Source organism: Aethalodelphis obliquidens, unplaced genomic scaffold (genome assembly GCF_003676395.1).
Source record: "Aethalodelphis obliquidens isolate GAN/ISIS:26980383/991018 unplaced genomic scaffold, ASM367639v1 scaffold5, whole genome shotgun sequence".
NCBI classification, from domain to species: domain Eukaryota; kingdom Metazoa; phylum Chordata; class Mammalia; order Artiodactyla; family Delphinidae; genus Aethalodelphis; species Aethalodelphis obliquidens.
In genome coordinates this window covers 11,343,425-11,364,213 of record NW_020837949.1, presented here as the reverse complement: position 1 = coordinate 11,364,213, position 20,789 = coordinate 11,343,425, and the positions used below count along the sequence as shown (strand labels likewise).

At 43.2% G+C, this 20,789-nt stretch overlaps 1 long non-coding RNA gene and 1 pseudogene across 1 annotated transcript in view; one reads left to right on the top strand and one right to left on the bottom strand.

The window, feature by feature from the left end:
* The first annotated feature begins 526 nt into the window (after positions 1–526).
* The window catches only part of LOC113617994 (uncharacterized), a 115,752-nt gene continuing 95,489 nt past the window's right edge, over positions 527–20,789 (top strand). Inside the window, exon 1 of the long non-coding RNA XR_003431842.1 lies at positions 527–864. This is a non-coding gene — a long non-coding RNA (uncharacterized LOC113617994). The remainder of the gene's footprint in view (positions 865–20,789) is intronic.
* Positions 8,804–10,236, bottom strand: LOC113617991 (olfactory receptor 2F1-like; annotated as a pseudogene).

Sequence of the window (20,789 nt, the reverse complement as noted above, 5' to 3'; positions counted from 1 at the left end):
GAATGTATTCAGTTAGCAGATATTTTTTGAGTGCTTACATGTAGACAGCGCCCTGAGCTGGGGATAAAGTAGTATCACAGAAAACGCTTCTCCTGCCGTGGAATTTACAGCCTTGTGGGGAGTCAGGAATAAAGCGTCTAGTCATACAAGTGAGCATGTCGTTACAAACTGGGACAAGTGTGAGGACGGGAAAGCATGGAGGCCTATGAGTCTGTGTAACAGGAGGACGAGGCAGAGAGCTGGGGTGGGGGAGGGCCACTAGCAGAAGGACTTCCTCAGGAAGTGAGAAAAGTTGGATGAGATACCTCTTTAGCACACAATTCCAGAGGGGTCGCAGACCCCAAGCCTGTCAGTGAGCTCCGGGCTAATAAGCCCTGCTCTCCAGTGGTGGTCCTGGTCTCGATTGTGTGAAGCAGAGAATGCTGTAGGGGAGATTTTGTTCTGGGTAGAAGAGATTGGACTTGTGCCTGAGGAGCAGGGAGGTTCTGCAGTCAGGGAACCTCTGTCATGGGAATTCCCAGGTGTGTTCAGATCCATGTTGCGTCACACCTGTTTGCTCCCTGCCTCGTCTCTAAGTGACTGTAAAATGCTCTCCTAATCTAGTTCCCGTCTTGGACCCTGAGCTTTGTCTCCTGGGCTTCATGCACTTATTTATTCTCCATTAAAAGTATAAATCTGAAGGCTTTCCCAGGCTAGTGTCTTGGTGAGACTCAGACTCATTTTGTGAACCTGCATTAGAAAAGCAAACTCCAAATCCCTCCTGACAGGGGTGGGGCCTATCTAACCAGGGTGTTGCTGCTCGAGATGTGACATCAGACAGAAAAACAGGCTCATATCAGAGCTAACACTTAAAGAAAACACCAGGTAAGCTCTGCTTATTTTTGCTTGGTCTTCAGATGTTACTCAGATGGCATGGTTATCTTCTCAATTAAAAAAAAGGAAAATAGAAAGTGCTTTATCTATAGTTATACCCTCTGTTCAATTCTCAATTTGAAGATCTGATCATTCATTTTTACGTCTAACATTTCCCTGTATTCTAAATAACTTGTGGTCTATATCCACTAGCTTCCCAATTCTTGGTCTTTCAACCTTACCTTAAACTCTGCCTGGTCTATGAAGTTTACCCTAATTAGAGGAAGTTGAATTATAAATAGTTGATTCACTTACTCCCACTAGTGAAGCATGAAATAGAGAGTTTTTTGGACTAAAAGAAGAAAAAAAGTTTGTCCTATTTATTTTTGTCTCAATTAGTCTAACAGTCCTGGTGGAGAAGAAGAGGATAACTTCTAGAACATCATATATTAGATGTGCTATTTCCCACATCAGAAACTGTGCTAACTTGCTATTGCCTCTAATGCAAATTCCATGGCCTTGTTTTCAAAGCCCTACTATGCACACCATCCCCACTTTCCAGCCTTACCTCCTCCGCAGGACTCCTCAAAATGAAATCTTTGCTCTAACCAAACTGGTTTGCTCACTCTTTCCCAGACAGACCTTGGTATTTTTTATCTCCTCACCTGGCTTACGTCATTCCCCCATGAGCCAAGAATAAACCTCTCTCTCTCTACTCCCTCATCTATCCAAGTTCTACCATTTTCTGTAGCCATTTTAATTTTTCCTTCCTCTTCAATTCCTTTGCAAACGACCCAGTTTTTTCCCCTTCATGGGGGAATTTTGTGAATCCCATGGGCTTTTAATTTCTATCTCATATTTGGCAATTAACCAAATGTTGCCTAATTATACTTTTCCATTGCTGGATTGTGTTGCAATTTCTTTTTTGGTATTTATCTCTTATCTTTCCAAGTAATCCCCAGGTTATGGGGAAGGACCTCATATTAGACTCGGCGTGCCTCTTGCAGCACCTGGCATGGTGTATTGAGCACAGTGGAGCTTGATACGAATGTGTTTACTGATTGATATTTCTTTCCAAGTCCTGCCTTTTTTCCAGGGCACCATGATGCTCTCAACACTAGGAGGGAGTTGTGATGACAACTGTGGTGATGAAAGGAATCAGGGTGAGCACAGAAGAGAGGTTCATTAAATGTGCTATTTGACTGATTGACTAGATGGTGAAGTTGACATTTAGGACAATGATGAAAGTGGTTGTGGGAATTATTCTGATGTTCACTCAGTCAGCAAATATTTAACATTTCTGATTGGTGTAAACTGCTTTTGAATTTCGGTGGAAAAAAGCAGAGTTACAAAGAAGATTCCAGCGCTTAAGTCATTATTTGTCGATACCTTCAAAAACAAAGAGTACATCTTTCACACACACATGTACTTGTGTGTATACAGTTGCAGAAACACTTTATCCCTTAGTACAAGCTTCTTTGTTCTCAGGGGAAACCCTCCTATTTCTGTTTCTGAGTTCTTCTGTATTTCTCGGTTTCTACAACTGAATTCCTACCCAGCATTCAGCTCAAGGCACCAGCAACACAACTCCACTAGAGTCCACCAGGACACCCTAGTGTGTGTGACATCCACACAGGCAACATGATTCAGCACGTGGTGCCCACAGCTGGGCAGGTGCATGGTGATTGCCATCTCCACTACAGAATTAGCCATGCCCACAAGCCAAGAGACCACTGTCAGCCTTGGGCCGACTGCTGCCCTGTAGTGCAGGGGGTCACCCACCATATAATGGTCATAGGCCATTGCTATCAGCAGCAGGAACTCAGGCCCCTCCAGAGCCAGGGAGAGGAAGAGCTGGGCCCCACATTGAGTAAAGGAGATGGTCTTCGTCTGCAGGAGGAAGTGCACCAGCATCTGGGGAACCCCACAATGGAGAGGTTGCCGAGGAGGAAGTACATGGGCGGGTGGAGGCGGGCGTCCAGCTGATCAGGAGGGTGATGAGCCCTTTGCCCAGCAGGGTCAGCAGATAGGCGGCCCCAAACAGGACAGAGTTCAGCCTGATTCTGCCTGTCCCTGGGGAGGCCCATGAGGACAGACTCACTCACCCAGGTCAGGGTATCCCTCCTCATGGAGCAGGTGGGTCAGGCTGCAGGAGGAGGTGCTGGGTTAGAGAGGCCAGAATCAGGATCAGAATTCACAGTCTGCGTTTGAACAAAGGACTTTAAGTAGGACTGCAAGTACTTTTATTTTTCCTCCGTTAGACTCTGAGTTTCTTGAAGTCAGGGACCTTTTCTGATTTTTCTTTTTGTACAAAGAAAGATTTCTAACAAATGTTTCACAATAAAAACATTTTGTTGGGTAAATGAATAGAAAGAGTTTAAAGTAGTAGTCTTGAGGATTATTATCTGATCCCAAGATGTAGGACTTGTATTCTGAAACCCCCCCTTGTCCTTATTACTCATGCTGGAGCAGGTGGTTTTCCTGCTTCTCCCATTATCCAGGCTGGGTCAGTGACAGAGCAAAAATCCTTCATTTGGTTCTCAGTGTACTGATGAATCAGGCTTAATCCTAGGATGATAAGATCAAGGCATCATTGTAGAACATTATACCAACTATAATTATGTCCCAGCTTCTGTGATTTTGCTGTTTCCTTGATGAAATGCTGGCGTTTATTTGAGTGCTAAACTAAGTGATTAATGTAAGATGAATGCGCACATCACTTACTTGCAATGACGTTTGGAAACTGACGGTGCCCACTGGTGAAGGCAGTAAGGGAGTGCCTCTGAAACCCTTGGGGCTTTGTTATGTGTAAATCCTTCTGTCATAGCAAAGACATGTTTGCCCTTGGAACACCTCCCTATTTACTTTGCTTGTCTTTAGCCTCTATCAAAGGATAAAGATGTCTTTTTTTTTTTTTTTTTTTTTTAGTAAAAAGGTACTAAGCAATTTTATAGTCTGTATTTCTCTGTTAATAACAAGACCCTCTAGTCCCATTTCAATGTTCACCTCATGTGTCTTTACAACACGTCGGGAGAAGGTAGTGCTATTGGCTAGTATGAGAGTAAGTAGAGACCACAGAGACACATAGAAGAGTCTGACTGCTGGGAAAGCCCTTTTGGATGTCCATTTGGGAAAGTTTGAGAGGGAAGGAAAAAACTCCATGTTAAAGGGTTTGCCTATGAAAATCCCACAGGACCCAAGGTGGAAACCAGAGCGGTGCTTTCCACATTGGCTACACATTAGAATCACCTGGGGTGCTTTGAAAACTCCAGAAGCCCAGCCCACACTCCAGAGTAATTAAATCAGAACCTCAGGAGGGTGAAACCCAGACATGAGTATGTTAGTAACTTCTTAATATTTCCTGGTAACTAAAATGTAAAACTTTAATTACAAGTTTGAGAATCACTGCTTTAGAGGGAACTTTTAACCTTATCTTTGAAAACTTAAGACGTAGTATTTTTGAGAGAGGAATATGTTTAGAGATAAAACCAGTAGAGCTTTTGAGAAGGAAAAATCTTTGACCTAAACTTCTCATTCTTTGTTTGAAAAAGTTGAGGCCAAATCCCACTGAATAGTGAAAAAGTGATCCTGCATTTCTTGCCGTTTGTGTGCTGGGTCTCCCCTTAGCTTTAGCCTTCTGAGGTCTGTCCAAAACAAATGTTTTAGAATGTCTTAGATCAAGGGAAGAACTAGTTAGTATCAACTGAGACAATGTGTGAGAAAGCCCTTCATAACTTCAGAGCATTATCTAAATAAAAAGGATTTGTATTAAAGATATGAGAGATGGGTCACAGAATCCAATGAAATGGAAATGAAAACAATTCACCCCAAGTCTTTCTAACAGGGTTTGAAGATAGCGCTGTGGTTGGATGGGGGTGAAGAGGGCAGAGCAGCTGGATGCTATCCTCCGTCTTTCCTACTAGCTAGTTGGAACTTACAACTTTCTTCTTTCAGTCCTTTTGTGGCCGGAACGTGTCACTGTAGAAAATGCCCAGAGTAGAAACTGGCTTTGGCACAATACCCAGCTGAGTTTCTGAACCCTGCACCTGGGATGGGAGCCCCTGGCTTTCCACAGAGCCTATTTCTTTTGTCAGTGCAATAGGTAACCAAGCTTTAGTCCCTGAATGTGGCTCATGAGTGCCAAAGACAGCAACTGAAATTCTCACCACTGAAGAGAATAAAATGCAAAGTGAGAGTCACAGAAAAGAATGTAGGCTGGAAGGAAATTCTGGGATCACCATTTCAACCTCATCATTTTACAAATGAGGAAACTGAGACTCAGAAAGCAGAAGTGGTTTGCTCAAGATCATTCTGCCAGTTGGAAGCAAAGCTGGAACTGAATCTGAAATCTGAGGACCACAGTCCCCATCTTCTTCTTGCTACATCACATTATGTTACCACGTGGAGCATGAAGAGTGTATCGCAGCTGCTAGTGGGGAGCAGCGTTCCCACAGAATGAAATGTAGCACAGGTTTGATTTATGGGGGGAGGGGAACGTCAGAAAAGGTGTGGTGTTTGGATGCCGCTCCTGGGGAGCCAGGTGGAAACTTTGAACTGCCACAATGTAACACAGGGAAACAGGCTGAAGAGTAGTTTGGACAGATCAGTGGACTGGTGGTCCAGTTCGTCAAGTACCAGCTGACCTCTTTCCATTTTAGCTGTAAAAGGGAAACATCCACCCCGTAGTGTAATGGGGGGATAGAGCCCACATACCTTGACTCTTAACTTATTCTGAAGCCAGGAGGTGGAACTGGAAACCCCCCTCCACTAAGCCCAGCTCTTTCACTCCTCTTTTCTGATTTCTAGCAAACAAACTGCTTGAAGGGTAGAGAGGGTATTTTTTCTTTTTATTGTGCCCTTTCTAGTTCTAACAGAGACTGGCATATAGAGCCGGTGGACTGAATGAATGAGTGAACATCATATCGAGGAGGGTTTCTTTAAAATTCCTCCTCTCATCTAGGAGCTCAGTGTAGAACCTTGTTACTGATGTTTTCAGAGTCTGCTCTGTGATACCGGCTCAAGAATGACTCTAAACGGAAGGGTCTTTTGAGGAACCAAACAGTTGTTTCCTCCTGATTAGTAAGTGCCCTTCAAATACATTGAGTCTCTCTTTAAAGAGGCAAGGGCCAAGAAAAATTTCTAAATTCTAAAACTCAAACAGTGGGATGAGTAGGAAAATATTTTGGACATTTCCCCCCTCTTTTCTAACCTACAACCTAATGAACTGATGTCTTCTTTGGATAAACTAGATGTATGCACTACTGCTGCAGACAATACAATCTAAATTTTATTTTATATATAAAATATATGCTTTAATTATTAGGATTAGAAGGTGTCAATAGATTATTGTCCCAACTACGTCATAATTTAATGAAGGATTATAGCTCAACAAGTATAGAACGAACATCAGTTGACTCCTTGCAACTTTTAGCTGGTTTTATCCAACATAGACAAAGTTTGTTCAGTCAGCTACTTGGTGAGCATTTCTGTAGCCAGGTTATGTTAGAAGGTGTACTAGAATACCACACTCCTCAAAGCTGGATGTTCCATAGACATGTGATGAGGGTAAAGGAAAATACATCAAAGTATAAGCACTGTGGGTTTTTTCTCACTCACTGACGAGGAAGAACTCCGGAGGCTTCTTTGCTGTAGAAATCACAGACACTGGGTAAAGGGAGGGCAAATGCCTAAGTGTGGAGGCTTTGGTTGGGGGAGAGAACTTTGAAAAGGAATAGAGAAAGGAAAAGGTAATCTGTTGATTTAAGGGGAGAAATTAATAGTCTAAAAATGAGAAGTCTAAAAATGAGAGTTAAAATATGTTTCTCAGGGGATGGAGCTGAGTGCCTCAGATGGGAGTTGGAGCAGCAGGGGAAAGGACCAGGGAGGGGATTAAGAGGAGGATGGAGGCTGGTGGTCATGGTCCTAGGGGGAGAGGGAGGCAGGAAGGGGCTGAGGGAGTGAGTGAAAGGGAGGGAAGGGAAAGGGAGGTCTTCAATAAAATTAAAAACAAAAGTTTTGCTGGACATATCTCCAAAGAAGATATACAAATGGCCAACACACACATGAAAAGATGCTCAACATCGTTAGTCATTAGGGACATGCAAATTAAAAACATAATAACATATCACTTCATACCCACTGGGATGGCTACAATCAAAGAATCAGAACGTAAGTGTGGTCGAGGAAGTAGAGAAATTGGAAACCTCATTCATTGCTAGTGGGAATGTAAAACAGTTCAGCCATGGTGGAGAACAATTTGGCATTTCCTTAAAAAGTTAAACATAGAGTTACCGTATGACCCAGCAGTTCCACTCCAGGGTATGTACCCAAAAGAATTAAAGACAGGTTTTCAAACAAAAACTTGTACATGAAAGTATATAGCAGTACTATTCACAATAGCCCAAAGTTGGAAGCAACCCAAATATCCATCACCTGATGAATGGATCAACAAAATGTGGTTATTTCCCTACAAGGGAACATTATTCAGCCATAAAAAGGAATGAAGCCCTGCTACATGCAACAATATGGATAGACCTCAAAAACATTATGCTAAATGAAAGAAGCCAGACACAGAAGATCACATATCGTACGATTCCATTTATGTGAAGTACCCAGAACAGGCAAATCCATGAAGACAGGATGCAGACTAGTGTCTGTAAGGGCCTGGGAGGGGGGATGAACGGGGAGTGAGTGCTTAAAGGGTATGAGGTGCACTTCAGGGGTGATGAAAGTGTTACGGAACTAGATAGCATGAGGTTCTGCAACGTTGTGAATATACTAAGTGCCACTGAATTGCACATTGTAAATGTTTAAAATCGTGAATTGTATGTGATGTGAATTTTACCTCAATTTTTAAAAAAAGTTTTGCTAGGAGTTTTCAAAGATACTTCATTTTCTCCTCCTCAACCTTTTGACATTTTCTCAACAGACTAAGTTTGAATTGTTCTCAATTTATATTTTGTATATTTGCTTGTGGGTAAGACAAACCAGAAATCTGTAATATTTAGGTAAGAGATGCTTCATTCTGATTTTTAAAAGTTGTTTTAAACATTTTTCTGGATCAAATATTATTGCCTCACTTTATTCTCACTTTACATTCTAGGATGTTTAGAGTTTGATCACTAACTGTGGGTTAGAAGAGTAGAGTGAAATGATCACTAACAGGGAGTTGTAATTCTTTTTTAAGTAGCTTGGCTTACCCCTAATGGTACGTGGCACAATTCTTAGTCAAGCATGTGTTCTGAATACATCCTTCAGTTTTCATAAGAGCATGTCCTTAGACCTGATTATGTAGAAAGATGTTTGTTTGAGGTTATGAACATTCACTTTCTGGCCAGCCACTTGCCACCCACTGCGCAAGTCTGAAGGGGAAGTGAGCAGAGTGATATCCACGTGACTCACACTGTGTCCAGTCCTGCTCGTCAAGGATGTGGGGATTATTACTATGACTTTGGCTCCAAGTCCCCATGTGAATATACCCCAGCCTGCTGAGTTGAGCTGGACCACGTGTGATCACATGATGACGTTTGTACCTCTGGCCTAAGACCTGTTTGATCCCATGGGCACGGTGAATCTTGTAACTTACAGCTTGTCCCCTCTTTTTTTCACTGATTTCAGAAAAGCTTAGACATATGGTTGTAGCATGTAGGAAATAGACTTTCTTAGCATAAATTTTGTGTACTGCTCAAGATTCTGATTTAGTCTTCCTTTCTAATTCATATGTGCCAGTATATCTTTCTTTTTCCATTTAATCTTCTGTAGGCTGTATGTATTTCTAAGTTGTTGTAATTCACCTTTTTTAGACTAAGTCAGGAACCAGAAATAGTGCCCAGAGATAAAATTCCACTTCTCTATTATTTCAAAAGATAGTATGGATTGTGGCCTCTCTCACCTGCTTCCTTACACACACGTGCACACACATGCCCACACATGCACATGCACACAGTAGGCGGAGGGCACGCTCCAGTGCCCACCGTCTTCAGAGTGAGGCCCTCTTATGACAAGGTCACATTCTAATGCTTTGATTCAGAGCGCCTCATCAGAGCCTGACTCAGAGCAGCCTTCATCTCCTTGCTCCTTAGACTGTAGATGAGCGGATTCAACATGGGGGTGAAAGAGCACCACCACCTTGTCCTGCTTGCCTGAGGCCGTGGAGCCAGGCTGCATGTAGGTAACCAGGGCCGGCCTGTAAGGCATGGAGACCACAGTGAAGTGGGAGGCGCAGGTCCCAAACGCTTTGCGGTGGCCCCCCGCTGGAGCGGATCCGCAGGATGGTGGCCACAATGTGGGCGTAGGACAGTGCGACCAGGCAGCAGGGCACCAGCAGCACCACCATGCTGGAGGCCACTGTGACCGCCTCGTTGAGGGTGATGTCCATGCAGGCCAACCTGAGGAGTGCCAGTGTCTCACAAGCCACATGGTTCAGCACGTGGTGCCCACAGGTGGGCAGATGCACTGTGACCACAGTCTCCACTGAAGCATTAGCCAGACTCACGAGCCAGGAGACCACTGCCAGCCCTGCACAGAGCCTTGGCCGCATCACTGCCACGTAGGGCAGGGGGTCGCAGACGGCCACATAGCGATCATAGGCCATTGCTGCCAGCAGCAGGAACTCAGGGCCAGGGAGAAGAAGAGCTGGGTTCCACACTGGGTGAAGGAGATGGTCTTCTTCTCCAGGAGGAAGTGCACCAGCATCTGGGGAACCCCACAATGGAGAGGTTGCCGAGGAAGAAGTACATGGGAGGGTGGAGGCGGGCTTCCAGCTGATGAGGAGGAGGATGAGTCCGTTGCCCAGCAGGGTCAGCAGATAGGCGGCCCCAAACAGGACAGAGAGCCCAGCTGCGTCTACCTGTCACTGGAGAGGCCCATGAGGACAGACTCACCCAGGTCAGGTTGTCCCTCCTCATGGAGCAGGTGGGTCAGGCTGTCAGGGGAGGAGCAGAGGCAGGGAGGGGCAAGTAAAGGTCTCACTCCAGGAGTCTGGGAGTAAGTCGTGGGCCAGGACTGGAGCACCTCCCGTCAGGTTCCTTAACCTAGGTGCTTAGGAGAGAATGCAGTGAAGATGGTGGGGAAAAGGACATTTGAGTTCTCACACTAGACTCAAGGATGAAGTCCCTGTTCTGGTCGTCCTTTTACATCTAGGATCCAGCAGTTACAGTTATATAGTACATAAGCTATTGGTATAGAAGGAAAGATAGAGGGAAAAAGTGGCGGAGAAAAGGGAGAAAGAATGATAGGAAAGAAAAAAGGAAGGTAAAAGAGAAAGGAAAACTAGGGAAGGAAGGTAGGAAAACAGGAAAAGGAGGGAAGTGAAGTAGAAGACAGGGGAGAAAGGAAGGAGTCTCCACTGTGGGGTGGCTGTGGGAAAAGTATTACAAGCAGATACTTGAGACCAAGAGGAGCGCCTAGGGGTCCAACCCTAAAAGGCTGAATTCATTTGCTCTGTATGTTTCTTCTGGGGTTCAGGTCTGGGTCACTGCCTTGAAAGGAGTCCTCTCACATCATTCTCGTGCCCATCAGTCTGGACGAAGTTTAAATACTTGAAATCAGTATAGGTTAAGCCCCTGCTGTGTGCCAGGGACTGTGCTAGACATCAGACACCTGTCTGTGGACCAGAAACGCAGAAGCGCGAGTCTTGCTCCTTGGTTCTTATAATTTAATCGGGGACATAGAGATTAAATTAATGATTACAAAAATTAATTAAGTATAATTGTGCTAAGTGCTATGAAGGAGAAGAACAAGGTTACTAGTTGGTTAATTAAATTTGCAGTTGTAATTAAATTATGACTGCAGTTATGCCTTATTTCTCAATAATATGCAATTTATGCAGTAAGTTAGATGTTTAAATAAATGATAAAAAAATAATATAATGAGAGCATCTGGAAACCAATGATACTTAACATGTCACTAGTGAGTATGAAGTGACTGACATCCACTGATTCTTTTCAGGGGGAGTGAATTCTTTCTTAGCTAAGTTTGCCCTGGGTCATTTTCCTTCCAACATATTGACCAGTCTTCTATAAACATAGAATTAAATGCCATCAGTTTTTCTTAATAGAAATGTAATATCAAGGTGTATTTCCTGCTCTTATAATATGAATAATTAGTACCTTAATTAACTCAATTATTTAAAAATATTTATTGAGCATATGAGGTACTATGCTTTCAAACAACCTCTAGGAAATACTGCCTTTCAGTGTTAGGAATTTGTTTTAGAAAATCAGCAGTGCCACAGAATCAAATAAGAAATTTTTAAAAAATTGGGTCTTGGTAAAATCTATGAGAATCAAATGAGACAGCGTAACAAAGGACAAAAGCAATATATCAGTGTTAAGAAAACCAGAGTGGAGCCACATAATCAAATGCAACAGAATTGAAAAGCATAATCCAATTCAGATTCTCTCTAGCTCGGAAGGGGGTCTGGGTGCTGATTGGTGGAGGGAGAGAGCAGAGAACCTGGATGGATCAGGCATCTCTTGCCTTCCACTCAGGCCTGGTCCTGCAGTGGCCAGCAGGTGTCACTGTAGAAACTGCTAAGAATAGAAACTGGCTTTAGATTCTCAGGATTGGAGACAAGGTTCTGGGGCCTGAGTGCAGTAGTTGGTGGTTGGGATACTGAGCGCTGCCCCAGGAAGCCTGTGGCTACCCACAGAACCTCGTCCTTCTAACAGCAGAGAAAGCAGTTCAGCTCTGATCTACTACAATCCGGAGGCTGCGACAGCATCCAGAATCCTCACCTTCAGAGCTGCTGTCATGAATCCAGATTCCCTTCAGAAGGGCCCTGTTACTATATAAGAAAATTTAAAAAAATGTTAGACACAAAAGGAATCATAGGGATCATGTATTTTATCCATTTAATGCTACAGACAGGAAAACCAAGGAACAGGGGTAAGGTGATTGACCCAGGTGTCAGATCTACCTGGGACACAACCTGGAACCAGGTTTAAGGCTGTGCTGCACGTTCTCAGTTCTCACTGAACCTGTTTATGAGGGACGGGAAGGGGTTCTAAAAGGATATGGTCTAGGAAGGGAGGCGCCTAAGGAATCTTAGATTGGAGGCCCAGGACACCTATCTTGCCATGCAGAGAAATGCTGTGTGGTGAGTGGGAAAATCTTTGAATGAGAAGTCAAGGGACCTAAGTTCTTGTCTGCCTCTTCCATTAGCCTGCTATGTGCCCTGGGCAAGTTACTTGTCCTCTCTGAGCCTCAGTTTCTCCATTTGAAATGTGGGGATAATAATAATGCCCAGCTCACAATATTCTGAGTAAGATCAGATGAAGAAATGAATATGGATGGGCTTTGTAAAGTACCAAGTAAACACAAGTGGCTATTGTTATTATACTCAATGGGTGAGGTCAATTTGCGTGGTCATCGGGTGACAAGAAACAATGTGAATTTGTGCTATAAAGGCCAGAAATTTAACAGAATGTGAGCCGTAAAGCCCCTCTGCAATACATCTTATTGCCTAAATCACTTAATTAAAAAGACCCTGTTACTCAATACTATAACCTATATGGGAAAAGAATCTGAAAAAGAATAGGTATATGTCTATGTCTAACTGAATGACTTTGCTATACACCTGAAACTAACACAACGTTGTAAATCAACTATACTCCAATATAAAATAAAAATTAAAAAATAAAGAAAGAAATAAAAAGACCCTGTTTAAATAAAGTGAAGAATAAGGTAGAGTCTGTTTATACCAGGTGGGTAGTACCATGCTCTACACACAATATAAATGCAATATATTTTTCTCCAATAAAAATTTGATGCTGTTTTTAGATGATAAAAACATTGATTTTTATTAATAGATGGGCTTGTTCTCAGTTTTGGGGGATAATTAGAGAATTTCTTTCCATTTAGCTTGACTTAGTAAACATTCACTGAGCACTGAGTAGAACCTGGTCCAGTGGCAAGTGCTGGGGTGAGAAGGATCAATACAGTCTCGTCTCCATCTCTAGCAACTCGGCCTGGCAGGAGGATGGAGAGGATGAGTTATCATGATCTTATCAGAGTTTTCAGAGGAAGCTTGAGTATCAAGTCTGGTAACAGGAGACATAGAGTAGGACTGTGTAAATAGCCGGGAAGATATGTAGAAGTACTAAAGTAGAAGCAAAGAAACAAGTGCATTTACGTCTTGTAAAAGTAGATGTGGTTTACAGTGTATGTAGATTGGTGGTAAGGAGGCATGGTTTTCAACCTGTATCAATAAACCATGTAGGTATGGTTGTAGGTCACTACCTTTCTGAGCCATAGTTTCTTCATCTGCAGAACGAATAAGTTAGGTAAACACTAAGATTTCTATCAGCTCTGAAGATCTGTAGTAAGTGAATATACATAAGCTGTAGTTTAAAGCAGTATAAAAAGAGGGAAAAAAATCTTTGGTCTTTGATTACTCTAAGTATGCATAGCTAGTGGGGCTGTAGGAAATAAGATATGGGTTTCCGGGGTTGGGGATCAAAGCATTCGTATCACACATAACTGTCTGGGGAAGTGCCAATGAGTGAGAGACCATGTTGGCTTGAAAACCAGAGGCTAAGGAAATAGGGACGGCACCATACAAATAGAAATGGGAAAACTACTTGGGTCAAGGCTGAAAGACCTGTAGGGTTTTGACACATGAAATTCTTTCCAAAATTGGACCCAGATATTTCTTACATAGTGTGGTAATCCATAACAACACTAGATCAGGGACCAAACCTGAGAAAAGGAGGGGTCCATGTCTATCTTCTGTTCTTATACCAATCCCACCTTCTCCATTCCTCTTTTTATCTCCAGTATAATGCAAATGCCTCGAAGCTAAGAAAAGAGACTTATCTCTTTTGATCGCCACTCTTCAGCTCTTTGAATGTATGTCTGTATGTACTAAGCACTTCAGTTTATACTGTTAATTGGATGACTGACCAAGACCGAGCACTTGATTGAGTGGAAGAATCAAAGCGCCTCCAACTGCAACCAGTGAGAAAAACCAAGTAGAGGATCCTAGGACAGTCCTGGCTGCTCCAGGGGTTTGGGCTCTCCTGTCTCACCCTCCTCCTGTTGTTCCCTGTGGGGAGGACTCACCGAGGCTGAGTCCTCACCTTATGCACAGAACTAACTCACTTTGGTTGGGGAGGCAGCGCATCTTTCAGGAAGTCCTTGAAGCAGTGGTCCATCCTCTTCTTGGGGATGGAGGTTTACTTTGTCAGTCTTAGCTGATAACTTTCCAGAACCTAAGAATCCCCAGAGGGCAATTACTTGCTCTTGCTGTGTTTCTTTACTCATTCTCCCCCCAAGCTTCTTCTTAGCAACCACAGCTCCCTACTCTTCTAAGTTCCCAATGGGACAAACATTTTGAAAATGTTTTATCTCAACTTTTAATTGTCTTTCTAGTTCTCAGAGCCCTTCCCTGACTTTTTTTGAGTCTTTCACTGCTTTTCAAGGCTATGGCATTATTGGAGACTTTTGACAGGAGTCAGGAGACAAGAATATTTACACCTCTGACCTGATGGGAAGGGACTGAGATTAATTGGGAAGGAGAAGTGGAACTAAAATCCAAGTGTGACCTCCTTTCTAAGAGAAGATGAATGCGTCTTCTCCCCTCCTTCCACATATCTAGTTTTGGCGACCAGGGAGTGGGGAGTAAAGTAGAAATTGCCAAGTAGAACCATCATGTTCACGTCCCAGAAGTCATTGAGAAGTCCCAAGTTCACAGTCATTAAAATACTCCCACAGGCTCCTTGGTGGTCTCCAATATCACATAGCTGTTGAGTTGTGTATTCTCACACTATCAGAAGTTTTTCAGGCTTTCCCTAAGCTTGATCTCCCAGTTCTTGATCATATTGCATGAAAGTTTTAATCTCTTCACTGGAATTACTAGAAGGAGCAGAGAAAACAGTGGGTTGGGATTCGATTTTGTTCCTATTTACTTATCCGTTTCTGTAGTAATAGAACACGGTCTTTGGTAAGATGGAAACAGATATATTGTTAGCAAGTAACCCATTAGAGTTTTTCTGTAATAATTGGTCAATATTAGCAAGATAAAATTTAATTATCTTGAAGATTTGCCACTTTAATGACAATGGACTGGGGAACGGTAGTTTCACTGCATGCTCTTCCCTTTGTGCAGGACCTGTAATCTCAGGTTCACCTCTGTTCCTTCCACCATCCAGCTGTGCTCAGGACCCAGAGGACCTGAAGCTCTCCCAACCTCAAGCATTGAAAACTGATGGGGCCCTTTGACAGAGTTGGAGCCAAAAGTTGAGGGGAGGGCAGAAGTAAAAAGAAGTCTGAGGGTACCATGAGGGAGAAGAGAGAGAGAGATTGACACGTGAGAGGTGGGACTCCGGAAGTACATCAAAGATAGACTTAGTATAAATCAATACAGGTGACTCAAGTGTAAAATAACTGCCGGGTACCATCTTCCAGACAACATAGTGTGTGGTCTTCTAATAAAAATATTTCCTTGCTGTTAAAACAAAACTTCATCATTCCTACTTTTCCAAGCACTAAGGTTACAGATAATATGTAACTGGGTGAAAACAATAGGTTAGAAAATAGTAGGTTCAGAACAATCGTAAATTGAAAAGAATATATACATACAATTAGATATGCATAAAGACAGAAACACAAAGAAAGAACTGAAAGGATAATCATAAAATGTCAATAGATTATCTCTGGTAATAAGTTTGTAGGTATTTTTATTTTCGTCTTTTTGAAAAATGTCTATAATAAACATTTTTCTAATATGAGCCCAAATTAAAATTTAAAAATTATTATTGATATAGATATGTCACATTGAGATAGGGATGCTGGGAAATGAACTTGCTGGCTTAATGTCCCACACTACTGAATGGTCTTTGGAAAACGGGTGAGTGTTATGGGGTGGAGGGAAGGTATAATTAAAATCCTGCCTCAGCAAAGTAGGTATGACTACAGGTTTAAAACCATTTATACCATGAAAGGTGAATCTGTAAATATTCTGTGGTGGCAAACACTCTGGACTAGGGACAAGATAATTGGTGTTTGCCGGGGCTTTGGTGTAAATAGCTCTTTGCCTTTGGGCATGCTGTTTAATCTCCTTGGGCTTCAGTTTCCACACTTGTGAAACAGAGATTCAGTGAGACTGTAAGGATCCTGCAGCTCTGGAAGTCTATGTTTTCCAGTGTGGACATTGCTATATTTTCCTAGATACTGACATCTGAGACAGGAGTTAGACCCTCATGGGATCCAAAGAGTGGTCTTGAGGACATAGGGGTAATTATCTCCTTTGAGCCTGATTCACAAGAGGAGGGAGTTTCATTGACAGAACCAATATTTTATGTACTATTTGGATCCCTAGCCCTTGGAGATAATTCACTTCCTGCAGTGTCTGTGCAGCCCCTGGCCTGCTGCTTCCCTGGGTCTTTCCCTTCATTCCTTTGAAATTGCCCCACGACTACTGCTTCCCCACCCCTTACTTCTCCCCACTGATATCTCCTTGCCACAAGACTTTCCTGTTACTAGGAATAGTTTAGTTCACTCCCAGTGAACTACTTTATTGGGTTCTCAGTTATGCACCTACCTCCCTTTTTAGTTCTTTCTACTTTTTTTTTTTTTTTTTCCTTAACCAGAGATAGCTTTCCCACATGAAATGTCAAGAGGCAGCTTCTAGGAAGCAGGTTACCTGGGCCGATGGTCTCTACACTTGACAGCTGATTCAGTAGCTTTGGCTGCAACTCATCACAAATTATCTCTGTCATGAGAGGGTCTGGATACTTCTCTGATCCCTACCTCTAACACACTAGGAAAATGTAAAATGATTTCTGTGATTTGGTCTTCTCTTTGTGCATAAGCAACTATGTGACTTGAGGGAAACCGCTTAGGTGGTGCTGGTGGGAATGAGAAAGAACATTCTAATGTTCTAATGGCAACTAATATTTAACGAGTACTGAATGCTTTATAAGAATCATCTCCTTGAAATTTTATGTAATTTCCTTATTTTATATTAACATTGGACAGGTTCAGTACAGCTCATTTCTAGAAAAGGAGTCTCTCCTTAATAGATTACTAGCACACACAAGGAGCTCAGACCTACCTTTACTTCAAGATCAACTTGCCTGTGTGATGGTGAAACAACTTTAAATACTCTTCATGGATGTTATATGAAAATGTAGCTTATTTGTTTTCTATAGTGATCTTATCATCCCAAGTTTACATTCTGATGCTTGGTATGGAAAGAGGAAAAAAGCAAACAATATAATACTGCCAATTGAAAATATCTTAGTTTCCTACAGTATAAACAGTATCTTTTGACTAAAAATAATCTTTCCAGGTAAATAGTTAATTAATTCAAAGTTCAGCCTTTGATCAGAATGGTTTATTTCTTTCTTTTCTCATTGGTGAATTCTGGGTATAAGAGAAAACTGCTACTATGGGATAACGTGGAACTTGGGATGAGGGTGTAGAATCCCTCTTGTTTCATGCTGGTCCTGGTCTCAGCAGTTGGGCAATCACTCTTATCTGCGTGTGTACATATGGCAGGTTTCTGCTGAGACATGGTCAATCTCAATCTAGCCCGTGGCATCCAGTATTGAAGTCTGTGGCTGAGGGACACATGGGCAGTTTGTTGTCTTGGCTTTGTCAGGGTTCAGTGGCAATCCTTTTGTTGAAATGGTTCTGCTTCGGGGTTTCTGATGTGATTCTGACCCCCGTTTTCCACACACACACACACCACCTCCAAGAACTGACCGTGATTCCTTTTGGGGGAAGTCCACCTTGTAGTCCTTTTTCTCCACCAAGTTGATCCTACTCTGGCAGGTTCTCTGGTGGAACTTTCAGCTGTCTTCTGTACCTCGCATTTGAAACGTGTAGGAGCTTGAGGCATCCATCCCGTGTTCTAGGAGCCAGGAACATGTCTCAGACCTGTTTGGTGCCCTCTTCCACTGCTGTGCTGTGGCCTCCTGAGCTACAGTCTCCCTTGAGGTCTCCAAGTGGGGATCAGGTAAACGTTTCTACCTTTGACGATCTCCTCCCCCTATCGCTTGTCTATCCTTTAATCTCTGTGCTCTATATGTATCCCAACTCTGATCTAGCAATCAGCAGTCACTCTGTTCCATTCATTCTTCCATGCATGCCATTGCCGGGGGGCGCTGTGGAACCATGTGGGTAGAGGAGGGATTGAAGGACTATACCTGGGCAGCTCTGACTATGGGATCAGGCAGCTACACGACAATCAGATTGTCATCACTAAGCATAAGACGTGAAATACTTTGCTAAAAGAGCCTGTTTGGTTCTTTGTGAGAGTCACTTCCAAGTTCCCCTAGCTTGGTATGGGCTCGACCCTAAAGCGGGACTTGGGTATGTGCCATGTCCTGGGGAGTGAGGAGAGGATAACAGTGTTCTGTCAAATTCGTAACAACTCTGTGAGGTAGGCACAGACTTGGCCAGAGCTAGACGATTGGTAAAGAACCAGCTGAGATGAAAATCATTATATGACCGGTTTCAAATGTTAGACTCTTTTTAAAAAAACATTTTTTTCTTTTAGGCCACACCACATGGCATGCGGGATCTTAGTTCTCCAACCAGGGATCGAACCTGTGCCCCATGCAGTGGAAGCGCGGGATCCTAACCACTGGACCGCCAGGGAATTCCCATGAAATTTTAGACTCTTTTCACTAGACCAAGCTGCCGCCACCATTATTCTTTTCTTTCTGAAATAAAAGGGTTGCAAATGGAAGAGTGTAGAAGTCTCTTCATGCCCTGATGTTCTGAACTTCACTACATAGAGGTCAGCAGAAGGAGAAGCGGTTGGGATCTCTTCCGTGCCCCAGTTAAGCAAAACCATGCCTCTCACCCAAAAGGAGCAGGGAAAAGTTCTGGCCGGGTGTTTCCTGCTACTCTTAGATACAACTGTCTTCCTGGCCTTTAGACGAGGAAGCTGACTTGCTTTTTGCTCTGGAGTCTTCCTACCACCTCCAGGTCTCTACATTTGCCTCAAGCTTGCCCTAACAAAATTGGCTATTTTTAGTACTGAAATGGGACTGTTTGGGGAACTGAAAGTGACTGTAAACCTTTATATTTTCTACGGGAACCAGGACATTATGCTACATGCTATGGATTTAGTCCAAGCATACCCCACAGTTCGTTTTAATACATTTATTTATTTATTTATTTACTTATTTTTGGCTGCATTGGGTCTTCGTTGCTGCACATGGGCTTTCTTTAGTTACGGCGAGCGGGGGCTACTCTTCGTTGCGGTGCGTGGGCTTCTCATTGCAGTGGCTTCTCTTGTTGCAGAGCAGGGGCTCTAGGCGCACGGGCTTCAGTACTTGTGGCACGCGGGCTCAGTAGTTGTGGCTCACAGGCTCTAGAGCGCAGGCTCAGTAGTTGTGGCACACGGGCTTAGTTGCTCCACGGCATGTGGGATCTTCCCGGACCAGGGCTCGAACCCGTGTCCCCTGCATTGGCAGGCGGATTCTTAACCACTGCGCCACCAGGGAAGCCCCACGGTTCGGTTTTGAAGGTGTGGGGGTGAGCAGGAATAAAGTTATTTTCTGCTTATACCCTGAGAATTCAGGATGTTCAGTGAGCCAGTTCCTCTTAGTTCCCAGAACACAATAGATCTGAGATCTGGTGGTCTGGAGCCTGGGAATCTCATCCTGGCTCTGACCTTTTCCCAAGACTTTTAAGCCTTTTAAAAGTCTCAGATGGATTCTGTGTAGCAGAGATGGTTTTATCTACTTAGCAGATCATGATGTTGCTGGAAGAAGCAAAGCCTGGTGGTGAAGAGTATAGGCGCCTAACCCTGATTGCCAGCGTCAGAATCTTGGCTCCCTACCCTGTGCATTTATGACATTGGACAGGTTAAAGTCTCTTTTGCCTCAGTTTCTTCAAATGTAAAATGGAGAGAATGATAATATCTGTCTCATGTGGCTCTTGTGAGGATTAAATGAGAGAATCCATGCAAAGCCCTTAGCACAGTGTCTAGTCTATGATGAACCTTCAACCAACGTTAGATATTTTTATGTTTAAAATACTTTCAACACTTTAGAAGAAAGGTGCTAGTCAAACCTATGATACAGATAGAAACTATCCCCCCCCGCCCCTCATACATTTACTTCCATCCTGTTGAGGCTTGTAAACTCAACATTTTCTTTTCTTTTGCAAAATACAAGCTGTTCCAGCAGTTCTTCGCACCAGATCCAGAGTGTTTCATGCCGTCCTTGGGATTTTGTGAGAGCTGTTTTGGAAGTACCTTTTAAGAAACTGCACTGGTTGGAACTGATGCTCAAGCTTTGCTCTAAGTGTAGAAAACTTCCGAGCTCCTGTCCTGTGGAACTGGAGAGGGCAGCTGGAGGCTATCCAAAGGAGAGGATAGATTCCAGCCCAAGAAGCCTTCTTCTGGCCAAGAGGGGTGGGCACGGGGAAAATGAAGCCTGAAGGGAGGTCAAAGAGGAAAGTGAGTGTAGGGGCTGGGAATGATTATCCAGGAGCAGATATGGGTCCAGAAGCTATTCACAGGGGCGACAAGAGCCCTTTCCGTCTTGCCTCTGTTCAGGTTTAATAGTGAACTTACTGCCAATGTCCTGAAGAAAGGGTGAGAGGGTGAGGAGTGCTGCCCCAGAAACTGCCTTACAGACTTCCATCCTCTCCTATCTCCAGGCCCAGTGCGAAAAAGATTCAAAGAAATTCCTTTGGCTCCCAGAAGAAAAACAACTCTCCAGCTCTGATCTTGCTAGATGGGAGTTCCTCTTCTCCTTATCCTGAAAAAGGAAAAAAACCTTATATTTATATCATGCTTAATTACTTTCAAGCAATTTCATAGACACAATCTCATCTGAGGAAGGAGAAAGTTGAGGCCATTAGGCTACACAAAGTTTGTCCATTATCAAGTATTTCCTAAGTCTGACTCCAAAGCTTATATTAGGTTGGCTCTTTTAAGAATTCTAGTGGGAGAATACTGTAATCATGATTAATAT